Raw genomic sequence first — 21,766 nt, 5'->3', positions numbered from 1 at the left:
ACACTGGGCATCCTTCTCTGAGAGCTTCTCTCTGTGCTTATGTGTACCTGCAAATCCATGGCTACCTACAGGTATCTCTCAGTGCATAGCCTGCTCAGTGGTCCGGCAGATCCAGCTGCTTCTCTATTAGGTTCCTTCATTCCCTGCTGCCAGAGGCCTCTGATTCCATGAAGAAAACCAGCTTAGAGGGTCATTTGGTCTCCTTACTGTTGGGAAGCCCACAATCACATCCCTGAGAGTCCCATCTGCCACAGAGCTGTGCATGATTTTCAATTTGATCCTGCCTTTGTGCTTAAACAGGAGTCCAGATAGCCCCTTTTGTGTACATGAAAAGGTGGTGTCTGTGTGTATTAAACTCTCTGAAAGAAGTGTGTTAGCCAATGTTTTTGCTTGTTATTTATGAGTGTGCACATTCTCTCCTTTTGTGGAATGCAGTTTGAGATATCTTGAGTTCTCTGGAAGAAAGCACACAGACCATCTTAATCTCTTCCATTCTCCAGCTGAGTTCCTGTGAGATCATCTGACACTGTATCAATTTAAAACATGATACTACCTTGAAAAGCTTGTTGGTTCTTATTGTTGCCCTTTTTTTGGTGGTGGCAGGAGGTGGGGTTTCTTTGCAAAACCTCTTTTCCTCTTGCCCTAAAATGTTCCTGAAAGGTAATACCAAGTTAAAGATCTCTGATTGAGGAAATGAGTTTTGGTCAATGAAATATTAGCTTGGGGTCTGTTTCTAGCATAGTAGTAACAGCCTGTATCACAGATGCATAGAGCACATAATTGAAGGATTCATATTATAATGCAAAGGGTCTTAGGCTGCATTAGTAAAAGAAACAAAAATTTCTAGCTCACTTATGCTCCTATTATGTACTTTGTTTCCAATTGGGGTATATAACAGCAGTTGTAAGCTAAATTGTTTCCACCAGAAATTAAAGAAACTGATCAGGAAGCCACCTTGTGTCAGGAACCATTGAAGGCATACAGTAAGAGGAGCGCATGACAAGAGATAACATGTCTAAGAGGTGATAGATTTGTTCTGTACAGCTCCAAATACAACCTCAGTAATGGCTGGATGTCACCAGGTGACAGATGACAGCTGAAAATAAGAAAGATCCCTGATGACGGATGTGTTCCCGTAATGGGATGGGTTGCAGTACAAAACAGGGAGCTTCCCGAAACTGGAAGTGTCCACAGAGAGGCTAAATGCTTGTCTGTTACATGAGCTGAAGACAGAGCCCCTGTGTGAGCTGGGCTTGGTGACCTCCAGGTTCCCTTCCAACTCTTAGAGGCTATGATTAAAATGGAAATGTGAACACATCACATCTCCTAGCTGGGAATGAAGACTCTGACAGTCAGAGGTTAGACAATGATGTGAAGGACAAAGAGAGATTTTGAAGGGGAGAAAAAAAAGAAAGAGAGGGAGAAGAAAAGAATGGAAAAAAAAAAAAAATTCTCCAGTGCATTGTCTGTGGCCGCCCCAGTGAGTGCCCACAAACCAGCAAAGCATGAGAAAAATCAAAGAGGATAAAGAGATTTGGGAAAAACTAAATTATTTCTCTGCATTCCTCTTCCCCACAGAGGATGATGAGCAAACGGCCTGCCCTGGGGTTATTCTTCCCCGACAGTGAAGGTGAGCCTCTGTCAAGGAGTGATGTGTTAAATGAAAGGGTAAAGGGACAAGAGAACTAAAAATGCCAGACATCACAGAGAAAGGATGTGGGTTCTGAAGAATGAGAGAGAGGCACTTTGGGCTTTCTGACTAAAATGTGTTTTATCTTTCAAAATAGGCACTTTGAAAACTGAGTCCTGCAGGGGTCCCTGTTTGGTACTGGTTTTGAGTAATAGGACTGATGCTGGTCCTCTAGGACCAGGGGCCAGGAGCACTTCCTAAGGCATGGAGGAAGATGAGCTTCTGGAAGCTGCCAAGACACCGAGCCTATTTTCCCCATTACACGAAGCAGAGGTTAGAAAGAGCTTGCTGTGGTTTGTTTGGATGGGGGTCTTCTCATGGAAGTTTCCAGCTCCAGCTTCCAGAGGGTGAGGGAGGACCTTCAGGAAGATGACAGTGGGTCCCAATAAGAGAAAAACAACAGACCTAAATATTGCATTTTTTATGTCACTGTCTCACTAGGGTAATGTGCCAACACCAAACTAGGTATTCAAAATAAAGATTGCTACAAAGGACAGCTAGACTCCTCATACCCTCAAGGATACCTCCTCCTGAGGCTCAGCTCAGCCTCTAAAGGCTAAATAGGTGTTTTCAAATCATTTTTTCAATAAAACATCACAAGCATCAATAAGTAAGATACATTTTTAAATTTTTGAGGAAACACCGTAGTGTTTTCCTCAGGGGCTGCACCAATTGGTATTCCCACCAACAGAGCACGAGGTTTCCTCAAAAAATTAAAAACAGAATTACCTTATGATCCATTAATCCCACTAATGGGTATTTAGCCAAGGACAACAAAAACACTAATTAAAAAAGATATATGCACCCTATGTTTATTTAGCCATATCTTGGCTAAATAAACGACCCAAGTGTCCATGCATAGATGACTGGATGAATGGATATGGATGAATGGACAAAGATCTATCCGTCTGTCTATCTACTGGAAAACTCAGTCATAAAAGTAAAATCTTGCCATTTGTATCAACATGGATGAACCTAGAGGGTATTATGATAGGTGAAATAAAGTAAGTCAGAGAAAATACCATTTAATTTCACACATGTATAGAATTTAGGAAACAGAACACTTCAACAAAGAAAAGAGACAAACAAAAAAGAACAAACTTTTAAATACAGAGAACAAACTGGCAGTTACCAGAGGTGGGATGGGTGTGGGATGAATGAAATAGGGGAAGGGGATTAAGAAAACCCTCATTATGATGACCACTGGATGATGTACAGAATTGCTGAATCACCATATTGTACACCTGAAACTAATATAACACTATATGTTAATTTAATACTAAATAAGTAGTTAATAAATAAGGAGAGCTGAAAACTCAAACAAGTGTTTCTTTAGGACAAATATAATATGGTAAGCAAATCTAAAAAAAAAAAAAAAAAAAAGAAAGTAAGATATAATGGTCCAAGTTTAGGCCTAGGAAAGTGAGGCTCAGAGAAATGTACTTATTAGCCTAATGTCACAGAGGTAGAAATGGACAGAGCCAAGATATTAAAACTGTACTGTTTGATTCCAGAACGAGCACTTGTCTCTCTAAACCACGAGTGCATTTTGGCAACTATGGGGAAACACCCACTACTGGTAGGACAGCTCTCCATTCTTCCCCTGGGCTCAAAGAGGACAATGACAAATAATAAAAAGAAAAAAAAAATCTTGACTTTGACTTGAGTTACATATATATGTATTTATAGGTTCAAAAAAAAAAAAGCTACAGGAAGGTACTAATAACAGATTGTAAAATCACAAACTTTTCAAGCCATGAAAAGACAAAGGAAACTTAAATGCGTATTACTAAGTGAAAGAAGCCAATCTGAAAAAGCTATATACTGTATGATTCCAACTATACAACATTCTAGAAAAGACAAAACTATGGAGACAGTAAAAAGATCCGTGGTGGGTGGCTCAGTTGGTTAAACCTCTGACTCTGGGTTTCGCTCAGGTCATGATCAACTTCTGCATCAGGCTCTGCTCAGCACAGAGTTTATTTGGGTTTCTCTCTCCCTCTCCTCAGCCTCTCCCCCTCCTTTAAAATAAACAAATCTTAAAAAAAAAAATCCTGTGGTTTGCAGGGGTTAAGGGACAAAGAGGTGGACAGAGGATTTTTAGGGCAGTAAAAATACTGTCTGTATGATACTACAGTGGTGGAGACACAACAGTATGTGTTCACCCAAACCCAGCATGTGCACCACCAATGAACAAACCCTCATATAAACTATGGACTTTGGGTGATTTCCAATTCGCAGTGTAGGTTCACTAACTGTAAGGTGCTGTATGGAGGGGGAGGTTGATAATGAAGGAAACTATGCATGGGAGCAGGCAGGGGACTTACAGGAAAACTGTACCTTCCTCTCCATTTTGTTGTGGATCTAAAACTGCTCCTAAAAACTCAAGTTTTTAAAATTGGGGAAAAAAGACAAACCTCGGGTGCCTGGGTGGCTCAGCTGGGTAAGCATCTATCTGCTTCTGGCTCAGGTCATGATCCTGGCGTTCCGGGATCGAATCCCACATCAAGCTCCCTACTCAGCGGGGAGTCTGCTTCTCCCTCTGACCCTTCCCTTTCTCATTCTCTCTTTCACACTCTCAAATAAATAAATCTTAAAAAAAAAAAAAAAAGGACAAACCTCTCCCTGAGCGGAAGAAGTATATATGGGAAGTTTACCATATTGTCCAGGTCAATGTACTTTGCTTTGCTTCAGTTACTGTCACTGGTTTGAACATCTTGCAATAATAATACAGAAACCGAACAGTCATCTGCCTTCTTCTCTCAATTAGCTGTAACTTTTGGGAGCTAAATTTTCCCCATGTGATAATGATGGGGAAGGGTTACATTATGTCTTAGGCACCTTTTGGTCTTAGAAGTAAATGATACTACTTTTCTCTCTTCTTTGTTTTGTTTCTTAAATTCCACATGTGAGTGAGATCATATGGTATTTGTCTTTCTCTGACTTATTTCACTTAGCATTACATCCTCTGTGAGAACAAACTGTGACCCCTTCACAAGAAGAAATGGTGGCTGCCAGAGAGGAGGTGTTTGGGGCGATGGGTGGAACAGGTGAAGGGGATTAAGGGTACACCTGAGAGGTGAAGGGTAAACTTGTTGTGATGAACACTGAATAATGTATAGAATGGGGGAATCATTATACTGTCACCTGAAATTTATATTACACTGCAGGGGCGCCTGGGTGGTATAGTCAGTTAGGCATCTGACTTTTGGTTTCGTCTTGGGTTGTGATCTCAGGGTTGTGGGACTGAGCCCTGAGTCAGGCTCAGTGTTCAGCGAGGAGTCTGCCTAAGACTCTCTCTTCCTCTGCCCCTTCCCCTGCTCTCTCTCTAAAGTAAATAAATAAATCTTTAAAGAAAAAGTATATATATAACACTGTATGTTAATTATACTCAAATTTTTAAAATTTAAATTTAAAGAATTTAAATTTAAATTTTAAAAATATGAAAAAAGTAAACGATTCTAGATGCTGGTTGAAAGCAACTCATGAAAGATTCTGAACGCCAAGTGAAGGTATCTGGACGTTATCTTGCATATCATGGAGGAAGCACTGAAGGGTTTTAAGCTGGAGGCTGATATAACAGTGGTAGTATTTTTGGAAGATTAATCTCATAACAGGATGCAGGATGAACTGTACTAAGAAAAGCTTAGTGGTATGAAGTTCAGATAAGAGGTTAATGCAGTAAACCCAGGCCTGAGCAGATAAGGAGATGAACTAGAGCCCTGTCCTGGAGTCTTTCTGTAGGACTGTATTATTAGCTGGTCAGGGTCAAACCCCTGTTCTACTTGACAGACCTTCAAATGTCAGGGAACAATATGCTTCTACTTGGTCCCTACTTGTCCAGATTAAACTTCCTCAGTGTGTCAGCTGATCCTCAAATGCGCATTACTTAATGGGTAGAGGTATTTCAATGTCAAGCAGACATCTTACCGCTTACTGGTTGTGTTATATAACCTTTCTAATTCACACTTTGTTTCATACACAATGTAAAAATAATAACACCTAACCCTCAGGGATTTTGAAAAGATTAAATACAAATGCTTTTTGTTCATGATTTGCAGCTTAATTTTTAATAAATAGCATTGAATTCTTATCTTCATGCCACCCTATTTGTCTCCTCTGGAAATAGTCCAGGCTGTGAGAGCTTTTCTTAGTTTATGATTCAGAATTAACAGTGGTAATCATAACGGTTAACTAGCTTTGTGCCAGGCTCCATTTTCAGCACCTGGGCTATGCTATTAACCCTCATTAAAATTCTTTGAGCCATGTACCGTTGTTTACTCCACTCTGCTGCTGAAGAAACGAGGCACAAGTAGACTGAGTAACTTCCCCAAAGTCACACCACTAGAACACGGTCATAGAGCCAGAATTTAACAGGCAATCAGTCTAGTTCCACCATACAAGGTTCCCTCTCTGGGAGTGTTCTGTTACTGCTTTTCGTTCAGGTCACTTCCTTCGATTTTACTTTATCCGAATCGCACCACAGATGGGTGGATTCTGTCATCAAACTAAGTAGCTCTTCCATACAAACTGCTAAAAACTTCTTCCTATTTGGTTTATTTTTAGAATGTGTATAATATTGTACTTATCACCTCAAATTATCACCTAGTTTTGGCTCATTATTTAAACCTACTGATGTTGCTTTGATTTCTGATTCCAAATTATAAATCTATTCCATTTTTTTCCTGAGATTGTTTTCTAGGTTTCTGCTGAGCCATTAGACACTGTGTTACAAAGCATAAGAACCAAGTACAGAACAGAACACAACTAATGACCTGGTTCCTAGACAAACACTGCTACACAGTCAGTATTCTCTGGGTATAGCTGTGTAACTGGCGGTGAACTCATTAAATAAATCTTACATTTCACAATACTTAATTTTCACTGCAAGTACAGTGGTTTCTCCCGTGAAACTTCCCAAAATGCCAATTTAAAATACACTACAATGCGAGTTTTATTCCTGCCACTATACTGGTTGCACTACCTTTCCTTAATTCATTTAACTTAAGTGAGATTCTGTCTCCTCACTTGAAAAATGTAGATAGTAAGTCCTGCTATACCTATTTTGATTTTTTAAGATTTTATTTATTTATTTGACAGACAGAGATCACAAGTAGGCAGAGCGGCAGGCAGAGGGAGAGAGGGAAGCAGCCTCCCTGCTGAGCAGAGAGCCCGATGCGGGGCTCGATCCCAGGACCCTGAGACCACGACCCAAGCTGAAGGCAGAGGCTTTAACCCACTGAGCCACCCAGGTGCCCCCTTATTTTGATTTTTTTTTAAGAGTCAAATTAGAAAACATTTAATGGTATTTACTTGATATTTCAATCCCATAACTGTATTTTATTTTTTCCATAATTGTATTTTAAAGAGGAAAATGTAGTCACATTTACATAGAATGCTAACTTATAAAAAGTCCTTTGGTGTATTCTTTTCCCCATTTAGTCTTCACCACAACCCATTTGTTGGGGGAAAAGAAATACTATCTTTACAGATAAAGAAACATTGAAAAGAGGTTAATTTCTCAAATCTACATAACTTGAAAAGGGCACAAGAACTTGAGCTCAAGTCTGTTTAACTCAAGTACATATTATTGTTATTAAAACCAGTGAAACCCTGAATGAAATGACAAGTTCAATAGGCTCCACACCTGTGTGAGCCTAGAAAAGGAGAGAGAAAATAGCCTTCTTCTAAAAGGAAACACGACTCCTCATAAAGGGTAGAGTCCTGGGATTTGCATTGTCTTTTAAGAGGCCCTGTGTGGTAGCTTCCCTTCTCCTGCCGCCCCCTTCTCTGTGGGGACCAGGAGGTGGATACCTACAGTGGCCGATGGCCAAGTAAGTGTGGTTCCAACTGGAGCATAACTTGAGAATGCTGTGAAAGGAAACTAGGGAGGCAGCTTCCCTCAACTGAAACCACTGTCTCTAGTGGTCATGCTCTTAAGAATTGGAATTCACTCATTAAACAGCTCCACAAAGTTACTCTAAAGACTGAGCACCTTCCAAGCTATGGCCTATTCCAGAGTAATGTGCAGACAGTATTAAGACTCCGACAAGAGGCAGAAGCAAAGACCAGGTCATTCAACTCCATTTTGCCCAGCACACCACTTTCCAACTCTGGAAAGGCCGTCCACTCCCCTCTCACAAACAGTGAAGAGCTGTGGTCCAGTGACGTGCCTACCCCTGCCCATGACAACACCAAGGCTTCTGCACTCAGCATCATGAAGCCACTGGGCTTGATTCCTTTTTATTTCTGGGACAAACACCCAATTAGAGAACAACCCTAGGAGATCCACCCCCATGACACTTCAAACCAAAATGTCATCACCGAACACATGCATGGTGATGAAAGAAAATTGGCAGTCTGTTTTCCCTCTCCTAAGTGATACACAATGGTCATGTAGAGGTCAAGAGTGTGATTCCAAGACCTGATTCTCTATTTTTCAACCTCATCTCATATATTTATGTCAATCAAAAGAAAATTCTTAATGCTTCTTCTTTTGGGTAAGTGCACAAGGCTCATTTTCTCATCAACTTACTTGAAAACCTAATTATACTGAAACAGATGTTGTGTTTTACACCAATGGATGTGGCAAGCGGTTGGTTTTTGACAACGACACAAATGTCAATTCAAACTGCTTAGACTCTACCCTGGGAGCTGGAGTCCGGTGCAATCACAGTCATTGCCTCATCCCTTATTTTTAGCTTATTAAGTAAAAAAGGTGACCATCAATGAATGTATTATATAATAGAGTGAATCTACAAGCAAGATAGATCTCAGAAAAGTCATTCATATCCAAAAAACCATTGAGACAGAACACAGCTTTACTAAATTCTGAAATTAATTCTGACGTTCAATTTGGCTTTTTGCTCATTCCTAGGAATTAAAGTGAGAAAAAAGGAATTTTTATAAGAACCTAAATTCTCTGTAATTCTAAAATTATTCTAACTGTCCTCAACCTATATGTTTGAATCAATGAGGATAATACCTTCATATATGTGGCCATTGAAAACTAGGTTCATTCTTTCCACAGATCACTGAATAAATCAGAAAAACAACATCAAATTCTACCTGTTTTCATCCAAGTCAAAACCTCTGCTTGTGGGCCAAAAGACAATAAAGAAAGCTGAAATTTATTAGTATTCAGAATGTAATGAAGTGCAATGTACTTCTAGTTTAAATCACTGGGCTTATAAGAAACTCTATTCATGTTGACTGGCTTAATAGAAATGGTTTGATCTTGGGGCTTGAAGGCATGTGTGACCTTGATCTGTTTGAAATAGAGCAGATTATAGAAAAGCAGTGACACAAAGTCTCCTGCTATATTCAGACACCTCAATTTAGAGCCTTTTTAACTTATAAAAAAAGGCAAGCAGAGACATAAAGCAGTTAATATAGAAGAAAATGCCAAATGCACTATTAGAACATATATAAGCATGTTTCAGATATGTGAAAACTAGAACTGATTTTCTTTCTGATTATAAGATAGCAAAAAGTGATTGTAGAAAATTTACAAAATGCAGAGCCAAAACAAAAAAAGCAGTAATTGTACTTAAGTTCTGTGTTACTTCAGTTCTTCACTGTGATGTATACACAACACTCAGAAACATAAACACACACAATGAAGATCTTAAATGATTAAGCTATGACTGATCTGTAATCTGCAACTACAGATATCTGGTATGGCAGAAATCTTCCATTTCCCTGGCTCTTTATCTTTCTACAGAAATTTTAGAGCTTGCTTATAAAGTTCCATGAAAATTCCATGAAAACTAATTAGAATTTCAATAAATCTAAAGTACAACTAAAGAAGAATTGATATCTTTAGGAAGAATGTAAGTTACTGTCTCTTTAACCTGGAATATAAATTCAATCTCTATTTATTTAGACCATTAACATCTCTTTCAGTTCCATGACTTTTCCTTTGCATCTTGCAATTATCTACAGCTATTTCTAGATTATGGATAATCTCTGATACTACAGTAAATAATGTCCACTTTGTGATTATATTTTTTGGTTATTTGTGGCTGGGGTATAGAAAGGCAAATTCCTTTTTGCGTATTAGCCTTTTGTTCAGCCATCATACCATAAACTATTCTATTATTTCTAGTAATTTATCCAGAGATTATATTGTGTTTTCTGTGTAAAAAAGAGGACATTACTTTGTAAATGATGACAGTTTTATTTCTTTTTTTAATTTTTTTTATAAACATATATTTTTATTTATTACTTTCTAAGCCTCATCCTCCTCCTTTTTTTTTTGAAGCCTCAACCTTCTAATTTCTGTTTTCTTGTTCAAAATGCTGGACAGGAACTCTATACACTGTCAAAGCAATTGTGAGGATAGTGAGCATCCTGGTTTCATTCCTGATAGTAAAGAAAACACTTTCAGTGTTACATATATAATTTTTGAAATAGAATGCCTCCAGATCCCTAGCTCATTGAGTTCTCTCAGTAGACTACACGAGCTTCAAAGATAGGTGCTATTTCTTATGTGTTTTTATTTCCACATAGCATAGCACAGGGATGACTGCTAAGCCAGTGATGTCCAATATCAGGGAGGACGTCTCCAATCTGGATCATAGGAAACCAATGTCAGTGGTCCTCCAGTGTTGACAGAACTATGGCTGTGCAGTTCTTCCCGTTACTGGATTCAGGAAAGTAATACAAGACCAACAAAACATTTAACCTTACTTTGAAGTTAAAATAATTTTTTTTCCAAACTTTAAATTGGGCCATATTTCTTTTTTTTAAGATTTTATTTAATTATTTGAGAGAGAGAGACAGGGAGAGAGGAAACACAAACAGGGGGCGTGGGAGGCAGAAGCAGGCTTCCCGCAGAGTAAAGAGCCTGGTACAGGTCTCAATCCCAGGACCCTGGGATCATGACCTGAGCCAAAGGCAGATGCTTAACAACTGAGCCACCCAGGCACCCCTGGTCATACTTATTTCTTTAGGAAGTGAATGTTAAGAATAACTAAAGTGAAAAAACAAGATAAAGAATTAAAGAATGCTTGCTCAGCAATGATGAAGCATCTTTTTCATTTTTGGTATTGTACTTAGCACTGGAGATATGATGAATCACAAAGCAAGTCTGTTATGAGGAATTTACTGTTCACTTAGGCCAAGTTTCTCAAACTTCATTGTATATTAAAGTCACTTGGAGAACTTTTAGAATAATTTGATGCTCAGGCTGCACCCCATACTAGTGAAATTAGAAGTTCTGAGTGTGAGAGCTTGAGACCTAGAAAGTATTTTTTGAAGCTCCCCAGTGATCCCAATATGCAGGCAAGGTTAAGAACCACTAAATTCAAATCTGGGTATATAAACATAAGACATCTTTCAACTCTAGTCTATACAACTTAAGTGCCAGTGGAATGACAGAGATGAAAAATGAAAGCTTGGGCCTAGGGAAAATGGTAGGAATTGACTGTGTGTCATAACTAAGAAAATTTTACCTAACCCAAGATCACAAAAAGGCATTCCCTTTGATTATGTGTCATGACAATACCACACTGTCTTGATCACTCTAGCTTTCTAATAAATTTTGAAATTGGGAAGAGTGAGTCCTTTAACTATATTTTGCTTTTTCAATTTTGTCTTAGCTATCCTGGATCCCTTGCCATTTCTATACGAGTTTTAGGATTACTTTGTTAATGTCTGCAAAAAGGTATCTGAAATCCTGATAGAGATTACATTGAAGCACCATCTTAACAATATTAAATCTTCCAATCTATGAACAGGAGCTACCTTCCCATTTATATTTAGGTCTTGTTACATTTATTTCAACTATGTTTTGTAGTTTTCACAGCACAAATTCTGAACTTTTTGTTAAATTTCTTTCTTTTTTTTTTTTTTAAAGATTTTATTTATTTATTTGACAGAGAGAGATCACAAGTAGACGGAGAGGCAGGCAGAGAGAGAGAGAGAGGGAAGCAGGCTTCTTGCTGAGCAGAGAGCCCGATGTGGGACTCGATCCCAGGACCCTGAGATCATGACCTGAGCCGAAGGCAGCGGCTTAACCCACTGAGCCACCCAGGCGCCCCCTAGTTCTTAATGTTTTATTATTTTTGATGTTATTGTGAGTGGATTATTTTCTTAATTTCATTTCATATTTTTCATTGCTAGTGTATAGAAATACTATTATTTTGTATTATTAATATAATTATTTTATGCTGACTCTATATCCTGCAACTTTGATGAACTCATTTACAGATCTAATAATTTTTCAGTGGATTTCTTAGGATTTTGAATATAAAGATTATGTCATCATCCTAAGTGAACAATAAATTCCTCATAACAGATTGCTTTATGATTCATCATATCCCCAGCACTTAGTTTAATACCAAAATGAAAAAGATGCTTCATCATTGCTGAACAAGCATTCTTTACTTCTTTACACCTTAATCATTTTTTTACTTTAGTTATTCTTATGTTCACTTCTTACAGAAGCTAACTATGACCAGACTTAAAGTTTTAAAAAAAAATTATTTTAACTTCAAAGTAAGGTTAAATGTTTTGGCCTTATATAACTTTCCTGAATCCAGTAATGGGAAGAATTGAACAGCCATAGTTTTGTCAACACTGGAGGACCACTGACATATATGAAATTGACAAAGAGGGAGCTCCTACAAAAACCTCGGTGGCATGGTCCTCCTTGTCCTCTGAAGAGGCTTCTGACACAACCCTAAGAAAGTCTGATTACTTTACAGACATAATCTGAAAGTGTTCTATGCAGGGCTAAGCACTGTAAGTTTGTTTTTTGTTTGTTTCTGATCAATCTATTGAATCTTACATATGTCCAGGATATTCTTGTTTTGGGATCTGGATGTCTGGATTTGAAATGTATTTTTTTGGTCACTTTTGAACTGAAAATTAAAACATTTAAGTGGTTAAGAAAGGAAAAAAAATGCAGTCTTCAAAGGATAAGGTCAGGGGTAGTTAAGCATCTGACTCTTGATTTTGGCTCAGATCAAGATCTCAGGGTTGTGAGATCAAGTCCTGTGTTGGGCTGTTGGGCTCCATGCTGAAAGGGGAGTCTGCTTGAGATTCTCTCTCTCCCTTTTTCTCTGCCCCTCTCCCAGTTCATGCTAAATAAATAAATAAAATCTTTTTTTAAAAAAGAGGATCAGGCCAAGGAGGTAAATCTAGACAGTGCACATCAGGTCTGCAAAGTCAAGGAAGGAAAAAATAGGAATGTCCAGGAGTACAGAATGTTAAAGAGGAAACAGGAAATAATTTTGAAAATATCCTTGCATTTGGTACCTTAGTACAACATGGTGTTTAGCAAGATCTACAATCAATAGTCACCGACTGTAATCATCTATCTTTTGGGATGTATCCCACTTGGCCTCCTCTCTGACAGAAACCAAAGGCATCCTCGTAGCTCCAGAAGATTCTTGCCATTTTTGTTTTCTGTCTTAAGCTGTTCCTGCTGCTTTGATGCTTGGAGCTTGCCACTTTAGGAATCAAAATCTTTATCACTTAACGGCTATACTTAGTGCATTATCTCTCTCTGGGTTTCAGCTGTTCCTGCTGTGCATTTGCTGGAACAAAAATCCCTTTCTGTCTTTGTGCCCAAAGTAGTTCAACTGAATTGAAAGCTAAAGTATTGTCACTTTCCAACATACTTAAATTCTCTTATCAGAAAAGACACATTTAAAATTTTTTTCTATTTGTCATTTATACCCACTTCCAAAAAGGTTCTGAAGATGTTTATGAACATTAGCCATGTACATATCTCAGTCACGGAAACCAAGAATGAATGAAAATATCTCATTAATGTAAATACAGAAATGATTGTACCAAAAAGCAGGATAAGATAATTTCTGTGACTGAACACCCTGTTAAATCCCAAGACTCCTACAGATAAAACAAAATGGGAGTATGGGATAAAGACCTTTCAGGTCATTATGTTCTACTGTGTGACCAGTGATAATTTTAGTTGCATAATTAATTTATCAGCCCCCAAAAATCTCCTAGAGAAGTGTTTCTTAAATTTGAATGTAGAAACAAATCAGCTAAGAATCTTATTAAAATGCAGACTATGATTCAGAAGGTCTAGGGTCTGAGTATCTGCATTTGCAATCAGGACCCAGATGAGGTTGAAGCACAATAAGATCCTTTTGAAACCTTTGCTGCTGGCACACCCATATAGCAATTTGGCGAAGGAAAACTGAACAAATGTGTTTTTCCTCTTTAAATACCAAAAGGAAATTATAGCCCTAAAGTTAAAGATAATAAAAAGAAAGCAACTAGCAAATAATCTGGAATTTTAATTACTGAATTAATAATGTCCCCTCTCATTCAAAATGCATTTAAGACTCTTAACATACACTGAACATAAGATTTACAAAAATGAATAGATGATGGGACTGCCACATAACAAGTCATATCAGCTCACACAACTGGATTGCAGCTGCACTTACCAGCCAGAGGAGTAGAAAAAGAGAAAAGGTGCAGTGATTTGAGAGTCTAAACCAATCACAAGTATCTCCTAGATTCATAAAATAAAGCTCTCAGTCACAGTATGCAGTTTGCCACTATATGGTGGGAGTCACTATTTGTTGAATAAAAGGATAAATAAATCAATGCAAAATATAAACCATATAGTTCAGAAAATCTATAGACCAGATAGCACAGGCTATATCCCTTAAATTTATGGTTTATGAACAGAAATAACTCACACTAAATTAAAATTCAGCTAGATTATCACTACCACTGGTGCCCATTCTCTCCCATCAACCTTTCTTTATTTCTTTGTTCTAGTAGTTTCTCATACATAGCACATACTGAGCTATCATTTTAAAATACAATTTGATGGGGCGCCTGGGTGGCTTGGTGGGTTAAGCCTCTACCTTTGGCCCAGGTCATGATCCCGGGGTCCTGGGATCGAGCCCCACATCTGGCTCTCTGTTCAGCGGGGAGCCTGCTTCCCTTCCTCTCTCTCTGCCTGCCTCCTGCCTACTTGTGATTTCTGTCTGTCAAATAAATGAATAAAATCTTAAAAAAAAAAAATAAAATACAATTTGACACTCCATCATTTAAAGGAAAATCAGCCCATTTATATTTAATGTAATGACTAACAGACTTGGTATTAATCCTTCCATTTTACAGAATTATTATTTATTCTCCTTTGTGGTTTTTTCTTTATCCTCTTTCTTATTTCTGCAGACATAATTAATATTTTACTCATTCTATTTTATGTTTGTTAACTTGAAGGCTCATTACCTCTCCTTAATTAGTAACCTTCTTTTTTCCTCAATAAACAGAAACGTATCTTTCCAACTTTTGAAAACAGAGTATCAAATATTCTACTCCTCCCCCACCTGGCTCGAGGAAGGAAATAAATGGGCTAGAAAAAGCACAAGTGCTCAAAAGTGGGACTCCCTCTTTTTCCTGACGTCTGACTTCCTGATGGAGGATATCCTGTAACCTGGTGGAGGTGAGGAGGCGGCTACTATATATCTTTATCTCCTCCAGCTTCTTTGGGTTGGCAGTGAAAACACGGGTGGGCCGAGACTGAACGTATAACCTCCTTCTTAAATGAACAGCTGTGTCTACAAAACTTAAGAGACTAGATACACACTTCTCCTTGCTCTATTCAGAAAAACTGTGGTGCCTTTGGGGGCAAAGAGAAGGAGTTCCACAGTTTTTAATGGGGTCCAAAATTAAGAAGTTTGGAGACTCCACACTGTTTCCCAAGTGGCTACCTCAATTTACACTCCCACCAACAGTGCACAAGGATTCTCTTCCCTCTACATCCTCACCAGCACTTGCTGTCTCTTGCCTTTTTGCTAACAGCCAATTGTAACAGGCGTGAGATGAGATCTCACTGTGGTTTTGATTCCCATTCAATAAAGCTGAAGAAACTAAGAACTCTGGCTTAAGTAGCAAATTTATTAAATACAGTAAATTATTAAATTTAAATTAGTAAATCTGAAGCTCCTTCCACAGAACAAGCTGGTAGGGGAAAAAAGCGAAACGATTAAAGGTTCTGTTGATCCTTGGAAAAAGGGATGATATGTGATACAGAAAGATACATAGTTCTGATCTTTGTCCCTAGTCTTGGCACAAGAACTTCAAAAACCTTGAAATTTTCTAAGTGGTAGAGGTGACAGGAACATCTTTTTTTTTTTTTTTTTTTTTTTTTTTTTTTTTTTTGATGAGGGAACTCTTGGTGGGTCCTGAGATAGCTTCAGGCTTGGGGGCTGTACCCAGAAAGACCAAATGTCGATTAGAAACTAGGGCTTTCATCAGTACTTCCTCATCTCCAGGTAGAGGAGAGGGACTAGGGATTGAGTTAATATTCCATCATACCTGTGATGATGCCTCCATTAAAAAAATTAATTCTAAACAACAGAGTTGGGCAGCTTCTGGGGTTGATAGACACATCCACATGGTGGGAGGGTGGCATACTTCGGTTCCTCAGGAATAGAAGTTACTACACTTGGGATCCTTGGGACCTCTCTCTATGTACCTCTTCATCTGTCCATTTGTTTGTATCCTTTTTAATATATTTTATAATAAACCAATAATGTCACAGTATTTCCCGAGGTTCTGTGAATCACTATAGCAAATCACTGAACCCGAGGAGGGGATCATGGGACTCCCAATTTAAGGCCAGGTGGTCAGAGGTCCAGGAGGCCTACAACTTGTGATCAGCATTAAAGTGAATGGAAGTCTCTGAACACTGAGCCCTTGGCCTGTGCAGTCTGCAGTAACTCTCAGGAGGTAGTGTCAGAATTGGATTGTAGGACACTCAGTTGGTATCTGGAGAGCTGGAGAACTGGTTGGTGTGGGGGAAAAAACCCACACACATTTGGTGTTGGAAGTGTTAGAAATAAAAACAGTTCAAAAAGAAGAAAGAGGTGTCCTTCACTCCTTCCTGTATTTCATGCAACAACAGACTCTAAGAGGAGGGGAAACTCTTTTCCTTGTGATCCTGGGTCAGACATGGGCAATAATCAATATCAATGTTCACAGCACTCTCCTGCTTCAAGAAATACACCCACATCCATCTGAACTCCACTCTCTTGGCACCCCTTGGAAATAGGTGCTGTTTTTGTTTCCATTTCCACCTCCAGTTGATAATCTTTTTTTTTTTTTTTTTAAAGATTTTATTTATTTATTTGACAGAGAGAGATCATAAGCAGGCAGAGAGGCAGGCAGAGAGACAGGCAGAGAGACAGGAGGAAGCAGGCTCCCTGCTGAGCAGAGAGCCCGATGCGGGACTCGATCCCAGGACTCTGAGATCATGACCTGAGCCGAAGGCAGCGGCTTAACCCGCTGAGCCACCCAGGCGCCCCTCCAGTTGATAATCTTATTCTCAGAGGTTAAATGCCTTACCCCTGAAACAGAAGCCAGTAAGCAGTTTAGCTGGCATTCAACAAAATATCTGATTCAAAATCATGGGCTCTTACCAATATATAACATTGCCATAAATGGTCTAGCTACAGTCCCTTTGCTCTACAGTCTTGAAATTGAAATCATGAGTGAATTCTTCTCTGAAGAATATTTACTAAATAATCTCATTTAAAAAGAAATAGCAGCTGGAATAGCCACATTGCTAACTCAGGCAATCAGTTCCATTATTTACAATGAATACAAGTGAAGTGAGTGAATATTAAAAACATAGCTTCTTCTGATGTTTTGAAGAATTATGAAGCATGTGACTATGTTCCAGGATCAACACAGCATAGTGTGTACAAACCTCCTCCCTTAATATTCAGAAATAATCACTACAAGCTACTAAACATCTACTACTTTCCAGGCTCTATTCTAGACACTTTACATATTTCATTTACTTTAAAGTCCAAATATTATTATCTTCAACTTACTCATGGGAACCATAAGGCCCAGAGAGGTTAATTAAATTGCCCAAGGTCACACAGTCAGCAAGCTGGGATTGAATTCTAGGTTTAACCATTAAAGCAACTAGTAACTTTTTCTTTCTTCTTCTCCTTTTGACTAATTTTTATTTTGTTCTTACACATTTCCTTTTCCCTTTCCTGATCCACCCAATGGTGCAGCAACACTACAGAACAAGAAATAGTTTTGTTTCTGGGAAAAGAGCTGAGATATGGGATATAAAGCTTAATTTCTGCTTAGACTAACAGAAATCCTTTGTGCCACAAACACTATAGCATATCAGATAAATACCCCAAAATCACAATCCTGTTTTCAGGGTTGATATTACAAGCCTACTTTCTAGGAGTAACCAATCAGATCCCTGATGAAATTCTCTGCACAGAATTTAGAATTTCCAGCCATATACATATACTTAAGGGTCTGATTAGTGACGAGAATGACAATGGGGGTGTACGTGATTCTTCTGAGAAATACACGCCTATTGATCCTGTTTCCACACTGACAGCAAATACCTTGTCATTTGACGAAAAACAGAATTTTGTAAATGCTACCCATAAGTTCACCACTGCAGCATTATTTGTTCTATAATTTGTATATTCTGGTTTAAATATTTCCTATAGGACTTAATTTTCCCTTGAGGAGTCTTTAAGAATATAATTTCCTCAATAATATTTATCTTCTTTCTTTTTCAAAGCTGTATTATCCAGGGACCCATCAACCAATGGTGATGATGATCTCTTCTGGGGCTAAAAGAAACCTTAGCATTTAAAACACTGTAACATACACCTATTTACATACAAGGAAACTGTGGCTCAGAGAAGTCTGATGACTTCTCCAACGTCATATGGTCACACAGTCTGCCAGCAGCACAACTGTGGTTGTAACCCAGGTATTGCGGCTCCTGATCCAGGCCACCTTCTGGCATAGTACCCATTCTTGTGTCTTAAGTGGAGGTAAAATAATAATGAAAATAAAAATAACAATTAGTGTTGAATGCCTCCTGTGTATGTAGGCACTGTTTTAAGAGCTTAGTACAATCCTTACTACAACACCATAAAGTGGACACTATTTATTCTTCTAATTTTGCTGATGAAGAAGTTGATAGACTTGTCACCGATCATGACCCTGAATCGAGCCATAATTTGAACCCAGGCCTTCTGACATTAGAAGTCAAACTCCTGTTGCACTATTAGCGTATTCAAAAGTATGTACCAATTAGCAACGTTGAGACAAATAGGAAACGTATAGCTCTGACACTTGAATGGTAGAGACTGCAGCAAGGGGATCCACTGAATATGCTAGTTTAGGCAGCATGGTTTGGTTTTCTAAGTTTATCCCAGGGTATAAATAGAATTTCATCAATTATGTCTCCATACATCTGACAGCTGCAGCAGGAACACCATCAGGAGGCATTGCAAACGCACTAACTGCCTTGTTCCTGGAGGCTCACAGCAGAGTCCCGACCAAAGTCTACAGAGGAATAGAGGCAGAGACAACAACCTCCTGGGACTCAGGCCTCTCCCACAAACAGCTAATTTCTTTCATTCCACCCATTCCCATCATTTTCTCTGAAATGTTTCATGCTACAACATTTATAGGCAATCTGAACTCCACTGCCTCATTGAAGAGACATGGAATAATGGGGCTCTTATTTCACTTATTTACCTTAAACTGTAAAGATAGATTTAATTAATGGGATAGAAAGCATGGACTTCCACACTGGGACAGATACTGCTCAGTATTCCATCCCAAATAATGGCACCAAAGTGTATATGACTTTTCCTGTCTATGAGCAACTGTCATTGCCTGACACACAGCAGGTGTTCAAAAATACATGCTGAGTAAATTAATCTGAGTTGAATAGTAAGTAAGTAAGTAGGAGTTAGTAGAACCAGATCAAAGATCAAAGCCTGGAACTGGGGTCTTAAAGTTGCAGGCAACTACCTCCCAGGTGGCAAACAGACGTGTCTACATCTGGCAAGCATCAGTGTACAGGAAGTCAGTAGAGGTTTTAGGTCATGATAAAGAAATAGTCAGTGTCAGGAATGCAATCAAGAGAGAAGAGGGAGATGCAATGAACCAAAGACAAGGAGATCTGAAAGTGAAGCAAGAACTCTCCTAGATAAAAAGCCCCGAATATTTTTGCAGATACAGGAAGCACCAACAGTAAGATTCCCAACACCCAACAACGCGGCAGACACTCAACTCAAGTTCACACAAAGAGTCTGCTCCCCAAGTTTGCTTCCAGAGGAGGAGAAAATGATAGTTGAAGAAACCAAGAGTAACAGTCAGACGGTGATCGAGGAGAAGAGCCTCGTTGACACGGTCTATGCACTAAGGGATGAAGTCCAGGAGTTGAGACAGGATAACAAAAAGATGAAGAAGTCTCTCGAAGAGGAGCAGAGAGCCCGCAAAGATCTGGAGAAGCTGGTGAGGAAAGTTCTCAAGAACATGAACGACCCCGCCTGGGACGAGACCAACCTCTGAAGAGCATTGTCGCTTCTTCCGCCAAGACCAGCGAGGAGCCCCAGCCGGGGGACCCCACAGCCCTCGCCAGGGGGACCTTCAGGGCTACGGGGCAGGGCTGGTACAAAAGTCATCTTTCTGGGCATGGAAAAGACAGAGTTTATCCCACAAATAGACATGGTCACACCGTTCTGAAGAATCCAGACGCGAGGTTTAGACCCTGAGGGCTGGACTGCATCAATTTTACTCTGTAACATCTCAATTACCTCATTTTGCAATAAGTGCGGTGACTACAAAAAAAAAAAAAAAGAAAAAGAAAAAGAAAAAGAAAAGAAATCAATGAAAAGAATCCTGCCATACTCAGAAAATGTTGGAGGGGCATAAAAGGTTATTTTTTCTATATAAATACCTATATTTTCTATTATGGATCTACCAATAACAAACTTTTTTGAAGCTGTTTATGCTTTCGGATTGTTTTACTTTTGAGGAAAAAATTTAAAAAGTCATCAATGAACATCCCCACTGGGAAGCTAAGTTTCTTTTTACTCATCACTTAATTGTTCTGTGGCCTCAAGCATGTTGCATGACTTTACTGAACCTTCAATGCCTCTTACGTAAGTGGGGTTAATCACAACTGGGTAAACATAATTTATGAAAAGCACCTTGCTCAGCCAGCTGAGATAAAGAAAGGCTTGAGTTTTTGTTTGACCAGAAACCCAATATCTGACACAGCTACGATAAGGTCAAGACAAACATAGACTTCATTAATAGAAATAAGGAGTTGAGATCATGAGAAATAGCAGTCTTATTATAATCTTCATTGCTCAGAACACATCTGGAGAGTTTCCTCAGAACATATCTGGAGGGTTATGTTCTGTTTAGCCTGTCACATTTTAAGAGAGACATTCACAAATTGCTGTAGTATGTTAGCTACTTGAAGGAAGGGATCATGGCTTACCTATCTTTATAACCCTTTATAGCACCCATACACAATACCCTATATTTAGGAAAAACATGGCTTATGCTAGATAAATGGATGAGTAAACACATGATTATAAAACTATGAAAAAGTAGGTAAGAGTACAGAAGCTAGCTCGGGAGAAAAATAAGTGGAAAAATTATGAATTTTTCTCAAATATTCTATTATTCCAGAAAGCAGAAACATGAAAAAATGGAGGGAAACTATGAAAAAAAGAATTTGGGTTGCCATAAAAAGTTATAACAACCAGCACTGAAGCAGAATATGGGCAGAGGTGACAACTGCTTTGAAGGGGTCAGACATGGTGTGGATAACCACAGTTCAGAGCTGGCAGAGGGAATTTCCAAATTGCATGGTGAGTCTGCTTACATAACTGTTTGGATTAATTCTGTTGATAAATCTAGGATGTTATGATAACTGCTCCCAGCATGTAAAAGGAATGGTAAACCTAGAATCTCTTGCTACAGTATTAATGGGGCAGAATCCATAGGATCTTAGAAATAATGCACATACATACCACACACATAGCCTGCCCTCCCCACATTTTTCCTTTAGGAATGCTGTATTCAGGTGAACAGGTGGGAAATTATTTGTAGCCTACCTATTTGCAGGAGATGAGAATACTGAAAAAATGCAACTCCTTTCACTTTATTTTTTAAATTATGAAAGCCTCTTTTTAGCAAAAACATGAAAAAGTTGCAACATTAGTGAAAATATCATTAGGATACATGGTATATGCACAGGCTCACTGAGATGTTGGCACA

At 38.7% G+C, this 21,766-nt stretch overlaps 1 protein-coding gene across 6 annotated transcripts in view; it reads right to left on the bottom strand.

Moving 5' to 3' along the window:
- Positions 1-21,766, bottom strand: part of CHRM2 (cholinergic receptor muscarinic 2) — a 145,877-nt gene that overhangs the window by 66,116 nt on the left and 57,995 nt on the right. For 2 of the 6 annotated variants that reach the window (XM_047695703.1, XM_047695704.1), the window contains one exon: positions 554-653. The exons of 3 other annotated variants lie outside the window; for them this stretch is intronic. The gene's annotated coding sequence lies outside the window, so the exon portion shown is untranslated. Of the gene's footprint in view, positions 1-553; positions 654-8,758; positions 8,772-21,766 lie in introns of those variants that run through there. One more of the 6 variants, XM_047695705.1, reaches the window with a different exon arrangement.

The sequence above is a fragment of the Lutra lutra genome, chromosome 11 (genome assembly GCF_902655055.1).
Source record: "Lutra lutra chromosome 11, mLutLut1.2, whole genome shotgun sequence".
In the NCBI taxonomy this organism is placed as follows: Eukaryota; Metazoa; Chordata; class Mammalia; order Carnivora; family Mustelidae; genus Lutra; species Lutra lutra.
Note: the sequence above shows the minus strand (reverse complement) of the source record. Positions and strands in the feature narration are given on the sequence as shown.